This window comes from Dreissena polymorpha, chromosome 4 (assembly GCF_020536995.1).
Source record: "Dreissena polymorpha isolate Duluth1 chromosome 4, UMN_Dpol_1.0, whole genome shotgun sequence".
NCBI classification, from domain to species: domain Eukaryota; kingdom Metazoa; phylum Mollusca; class Bivalvia; order Myida; family Dreissenidae; genus Dreissena; species Dreissena polymorpha.
In genome coordinates, this window is record NC_068358.1 from 141053277 (window position 1) to 141060501 (window position 7225).

The following is a 7225-nucleotide window of genomic DNA, read 5'->3' on the forward strand; positions in this document are numbered from 1 at the left end:
TAATCATTTTATATAATAGTTTATTTTTGTTTCGGTTATATGCAAATCGGAATACGAAATAATAGGTGTTGATTTTCATGCTATGTTTTGTAGAAAGTATAAAGCAAATCTAAAAATTGTATATACACAGACTTTGAGTATTAACCAAAACTATTGTTTGCTACAGTCAGTGCTAAATGGTTAGCTCGTGAAAGTTGACTGTAATGCATTTATAAGGCTTAATTGTATCATGTTTTAATATATAAATTAAACATGCTAAATATTTTCTTATTCAATAAATTGCATGTTTGTACTACTAACATATGGATTATAGTGAAACAATGCATGTATTGGATTCACCTAAGTCATAGCTCATTATTGTTCATAGAGACTGAGCTATATTCGCATTTAGATCACAGTTTAGTGTAAAATGTTGTTTTATTTTCCGCATGTTAATGCAGATCATATTTTAATCTTGCCACATCAATCAATATGTTCTCTCGTGCAATTCATTGAACTGCTAAACTGAATTGTTAACACAATAAATGATGTTTGGATTGAATTTGCAATGCTACGAATCGGCTAGAGAGGATACATTGTTTTGCAGCTTAGAATGCTATTTTTCGCATTTACTTTGAGGCTTTATTGTAAATATAAAATCGTCATTTTCCCTAAAATTACCGTTGACTAGACTTATCACTTTGTTTGCTCTTCTAAGTCGGAAATCGATATCTATCCAATGCACAGAAGTTAATCAACTCGTGGTTTATTAATGCATTCGCAAATACTGTGAAATATTAAATCCACGTGATGATTATACAAATTTACATGGGATATATAACCCTACGACCACCTAATTCATCATCAATTCAATTTTTTTATAATCCTTCAACTTCAATTTGCATGTACATTATTGCAACAAAGCGTTTCAACTGTAAAATAGTATATATTATGTATTATCTAACCATTAAAAGTATACACATAGAACTAGTTTTTGTTAACGTGTGGTTGATCTTGAGCCGAACAGAACAGAACAGAACAATACTTTATTACTCCCAGGTATACATAGATACAACATGGGGAACATATAATATACACAGTACAAAATACATTGTTTGTTTCCGGTTCAAGTGTGGGACATTTTGGTATAGGGGGAAGTCATATTAATATAAGCAGTTTGAATCATTTAACAGTTTTAACAGTTACATTGATTGTTTGTAAGTTTTAAATTAAGTTCGCAAAATGGGAAAGATAAAAATCTACATTGGTTTTCAAGAATAGCATTTGTGCTTAAACAATAATTTAGTAATAATAATAGTAATTAAATAATAATAATAATAATAATAATAATAATAATAATAATAATATAATAATAATAGTAATAATAATAATAATAATAATAATAATAATAATAATAATAATAACAATAATAATAATAATTATGATAAAAAAATAATAATAATGATATTGATAATAATACGCATAAGAATCATGCACGCAGAGAATAACCCTATACATCATCATCATTAACATGAAACGATATCATAATCAAGATTTTCATATTCACAATCTCGTGCATTTTAAGCAGTGTCACAGTCATTGGTAATATACATCAACATAATGTTAGGAATAATTTAACAATAGATAATGTAAGTATACATACATAAATGCTATCATTGTTCATCAGAGAAGAAACATCACACAATTATTAACGTGATAAATAACAGTGTTTTATTTACTGGTGTATGGTACGTCTACATAGATTATAATTGAAAGTGTTTATAGAGTCGATGCGGATCATTCCGTATAATAGCCTCATTAGCGGACTATAGTAAATCACAGGTGACGTCACTGCACTACTGCAGTATTTAACATATGGGTCTTTGCGACCTAGTTTGAGACCGTGTGCAGTTAAAAGTTATGGATCACCTCGTGTGATTATTATCGGTTTAGACAGACGCGTGTTTTTAACAGATGTCGGTGCAAAATTAATTGAATAACACCCGCGAATTGAGGTAAGCCATTTAACAGTTGGAGAGTAAGTAATATATCATGCTTTAAAGTTATACAGTAGGCGGTCGATAAACTTGCATCGTGAGTAATTAAAGTAAGTGAGTTCGGAGGCATTGGCGTTTTGTTGTTGTTGTTTTTCGAAGATATAAAACTCAATGCAATAGTCTAATGCCTGATAAATTTCTTCATTATAATTCTGCTGAATTTCGAAAGCTCTTTCATTTCTACTATTGATTACGGCGTCATGATTTCGATAAATGTTGCATGCCTTTCTATTTGGTTTCCTAAATATCGATGCCGTTCGTTATCAAAATAAGGGCATGTCATTAAATAGTGTTTTTCAGTAGCTATTTCGTGTGTGTTACATAGGTTTCAAAGACGATCATGGAATGGGATGCCAGTTTATACAGGGAGGAGGTGGTTGGCAGTGCGGAATCTAAAGATACTTTGGGACTCATTGGGATGAATTTTAATCAGGTAAGGCTCAAACTCATGGTTACTTTTAAAACTGCTGTAGATGCGCCCTTTGTTGCTTATATGTAGCTCAGCGTTCCATGATTGCTTAAATTGCTCAATTAGTGTTTGTTTTATTTGTATGTGGATGTTGTTTTGTGTAATTTGTGTTTGGTTTTGCCAGATGTCTGGTCTTCCAACAGATGTAAGGATTTCTTTAATTTTATTTAACCATTTGAAATTTAAATTTGGTTGTGACAACATATGTTGGTAAGTTAGTAAAGATATTTTGCTTTCTTTGCCTGTTATGAGTCTATTCCAAAAGGAGATCATTTTTGTTTTAATATTAATGCTTAAAGGGTAGCGTCCTAGTTCAACATATAGAAAGTTGATTGGTGTTGATCGACGGGCTTTTGTGATTTTTCTCATGAAATCTTTTTGAACCTGTTCTAATATTTCTAAATTTTCATATCCAAATATTTCTGAGCCATAGGTAAGAATGGGTAGACAATATGATCAAAGAGTTTAAAAGCTAAGTTGATAGGTAAATTTGCATTGTTAACACGAGTCCAAAGAAGGTGCATGGCTTTTGAGGCTTGTTCTTTTACATGTTTGCGGGCGTCTAAGAAAGATGCATTACTAGAGAATGTGACGCCAAGATAGTGATAAGTTTTTGTTATTTCAATTGGGTTATTTCCACATTTAAAATTAAAGTTCCTTGTTTGTCTAGAGCCAAAGATAATAACTTTTGTTTTTGTAATATTAATATTTAGGTACCAGTTTTTGCAATAATTATGAAACGTGTTAAGGCTGTTTTGCAAGTCAGGGGCACTACTTGAGACAATGACGGTGTCATCTGCATACAATAGGACCAGAAGCTTAAGCCACAATATTGCAGTATCTGGGTTGATAAGTTCAACCCCAACATATCCATTTATATGCAGGTATGAATGAAGGTCATTTAAGAAAAGCGAGAAAAGTACTGGGGATAAATTTTCTCCTTGTCTTACTCCTATTTCTGACAAAAAGTACTGGGAGCATTCTCCATTTAGGGAAACGCATGATTTTATGTTACTGTACATATTTAGAAGGACTCTGAAAAAGTTGCCATTAATTTGCGTGCCTAATACTTTATGCCAGAGGCCAGCTCTCCACACTTTATCGAACGCCTGCAAAAATCAATGAAGGCACAGAAAAGTTTGTTTGCGGTTTTTCTCTCTATTAATGCATGAAGGGTGAAAATATGGTCTGCGCAAGAGTAACCCTTACGGAAGCCAGCTTGATTTTCCTCTAATATGTTATTTAATTCAAGAAAAGTTTTTTGTCTTTGGTTCAAAATTGAGGTAAACAATTTGCCCATATAGCTGAGCAGTGTTATGGGCCTATAATTGCTCGGGTCAGTTGGGCTCCCTTTGTTTTTAAAAATTGGAATTATAGTGCCTTCAAGCCAGGATAGTGGGATAATACCTGTTTGTAGGACACAGTTGAACAATTTAGTGTAAAACGGGAGCAAGATATCTTTTGTTGATTTGATGTATTCATTTAATATGTGATTGGAAGGACTAGGTGCTTTTGAATTTTTCAGTTTTAGTATACATTTGCTAATTTCATCCTGGCTTATGTCCATATTTAAAAAATCATTTGTGTTGGGTATATCTTCTATATCATTGTTGAAACGGTTATCGTCTATTGAATTTTTATTTTTCTCTTTGAAGTGTTCGTGAAAAGATTCAAGTGGTGGAGAGCTGGTTTCTATTCTTTTGTTTTTGGTTTGAGACCCCTAATGAACTTCCAGTATTTTTTTAGGGTTTTTGTCATTCATTGCACGTAATTTAGCACTGGTTCTTAGTTTTTCTTTATTAACATAAAATTTGATAGTCCTTTTATAATGATTGCTGGCATGTTTCAAACTTAATTTATTATCACTATTTTTATTAATATTGTATTTGGCTTTTGCTTCATGATATTGATTTCTTGATTGGTGACATTTGGGCCCAAACCATGGTTTATTGTTGGGATAATTGTTTCTATAATCTGGATTTTGGTTTATAAATGATTTTGCGGAGGCATTTTCAAAGATGTTTTGCAATTCATGTGTGATATAGTCCAATGTTTGTTGTGATTGGGGGTATGTATTTAGGCTCAGATATAACTCCTCTAAATGGGGTTTGTTAATGTTAATTATAAATTGGTCTTTTTGGTCTTGTTTCCAGGTAGGGCAGCTAGAATTGTTAGTGTTAACTGGTTTTTTGCTTTGGGGTTGTACGGTAGAGATGTCCCATGATAACACATTGTGACCATCTGAGAATAAAGGGTCAGTTTGTATAATTTCGAAGTCTGTAATAAAATTGAAGCTCTCTGCAGTTGCCAACACATAATCAATGACTGATTTGTCCCTGAAAGTAAAGGCGCCAATTGTTTCATCCTTAAATAATCTGCCATTTATGATGAACATATTTTTGTTTTTACACATATCAAGCAGTAAGAAACCATGAGTGTTTGTACGTTTGTCCAAAGAGTTTCTATTTACGGGGACAGAAAGGTTTTCAAGTAAAGTATATTTGTACAGGTCATTTTCGAGGTCAACATCTATTCCGAAAAGTTTATTAGTGTGGGGATCAGGAAGAATGAAATCTTTAAGTGTCCCTACTCTACTATTCGCATCTCCAGCTAGGAATACATATTTAGTATTATTACAATATGAGGACAGTTCGTCTTCAAGTATATTCAATTCATCGGGGGAGTAAACACGCGAATTTACAGGGGGTATATAAATCGATCCTAGTATTAGGTCTTGGTCAAATCCAGTAATTGTATTATCAATTTTTAGCCATAGAACATAATCTGTGGAATTTGGTAAGACATTTACATGTGGAGAAATACTTTCTCTTACATAAACGCCAATGCCTCCGGATTTTCTTTTATATTCTTTAGAACGGTGCTTATGAAAGAAGATAAAATTTTGAATGTCCAGAATGTCGGTTTCATCAGCATGAGTTTCAGAGACACAAAATAAATCATAATTGTTAATAAAGTTTTGAAATTCAGGTATAAACAGTCTTTTTCCCAGTTCACTAACGTTTAAGCAACCTAATTTAATGTTACTGTTTTTCAGGTTAGAGGCACAGTGTCTTCCCCCGGGGTCCTAGTGAGCTCCGCCCCGGTTTGGTGTGTTCCTGGATCCAGATGCGTCCCATGGGCGCTGTATCGGTGGTTGAGGCTGCGATGAGCCAAGCTGTTGAGCCGTTTCCGACTGGCGGTTTGGGGAATCCCTGCGAGTTGCGTGTTGGGCCGTTTCCGACTAGCGGTTTGGGGGATCCCTGCGGGGTGCGTGTTGGGCCGTTTCCGGCTGGCAGTTTGGGTGTTCCCTGCTAGGTGCGTGTGGGCGAGGATTCCTCCTCCGGGAAGGCGATGGCGATTGTTGCTTTCGCGGAGTTCTGCGCTCAAGCACAGGAGAGGCATCGCGCTGGCTACGCTCCTGCGACACAGTCTTGTTCGAGTCGTTGGACTGGGCACGAGGAGCCTGTGGCATGGCTGGCTGTGTGTGGGATCTGTTTACATTTCTAGCTGGAGCATACTGTGTGTTTGTGAAAAAATTGTTGTGCTTTGTAACACTGCTGCCTTGCATGATCGTATCCCAGTTTGGAAAGGCATCAGCGACAACGCGACCATCTTGAATGATTTTGGCTGGATATATTATGCTGGCCTTGCTTTTTGGATATTCTTGGCGGAGGCGCTTGAACTGTGGCCATAATTGCTTGCGAGCATCAACAATCTCGCGTGGATAATCTCTATTTATGTGAAAAAGTGTTCCGCGGAGCTTGTTAGCATTCGAGAGGATGTGCTCAGTATCACGGAAATCCAGACAGTATATAATGATGGGTCGTGTGGAGCCGTGCCGGAATTTCCCCAGTCTGTGTATTCGGGGGATAGGAGGACAGGGGTCGATCTCAAGCTTCTCTCTCAAGAAAGTTGATATTTTATGGAGACAATTTTCATCCCTGTCCTCTGGGATACCTCTGATTAGAAGGTTATTTCGGCGACACCTAGCTTCGAGATCTATTGACTTGTACTCTAGTAGCTTAATTTGCCGATCATGGTTAGACATTGTTGTTTCCATAGTGTTTACTTTGTTTTGCAAGTTCAGACAACTGTCAACTTTATGAGATATGCCTTTCATTTCCTGGAATAGCATAGACAGCTTAGCATCAAGTGAGAGACTCTCGTAGTCCGACAATGTTTGAGACCGTTCGTACTCACTGTTACTGCTGCCCGTGTTACCCGAGGCCGCTTTTTCTCTCTTGTAGCCGTTGACCAAGGTCCGCCATTTTGACTGAAAGTCTCATTGCCCAACACATTAAAATCGTTTCTGGTGAGAAATTGTGATCGAGCGTCCGAGTTTTGATGTTCCATGTTTGTGAAATGCTTGAACTTACACTTGTACACATTAACATACCATTATTAAATGTTCATAACATTGTTTTCGTAGTTTTTGCTATTTTTGTACTCTGTTAGAAAAAAAACCGCGGTTATCCGCGCACTCGACCGGAAAATATCAAGAATCTACAGAGTTTTACAGAAACCTGACATAATATGTTCATGATGTTAGACATACTTATAAATACGAGTGGATATGTTGATTTAGAGAGCTGCAGGAAACACTTTCTCCCCAAAAATGACTGGAACATAACAATTGTAATCTAGTGTTGTTTAAATCCTCACATATTGCATCACCTCCAAACGGAATTTCACAATACTAATTTTAGAAGTCAATAAACAT

At 35.6% G+C, this 7225-nt stretch overlaps 1 long non-coding RNA gene across 1 annotated transcript; it reads left to right on the forward strand.

The window, feature by feature from the left end:
• Nucleotides 1-1908: 1908 nt before the first annotated feature.
• LOC127879548 (uncharacterized) lies at nucleotides 1909-6990 on the forward strand. The gene is made up of 3 exons (XR_008049143.1): nucleotides 1909-1994; nucleotides 2362-2469; nucleotides 5561-6990. It is a non-coding gene; the product is annotated as an uncharacterized LOC127879548 (long non-coding RNA).
• The last annotated feature ends 235 nt before the right edge of the window (nucleotides 6991-7225 follow it).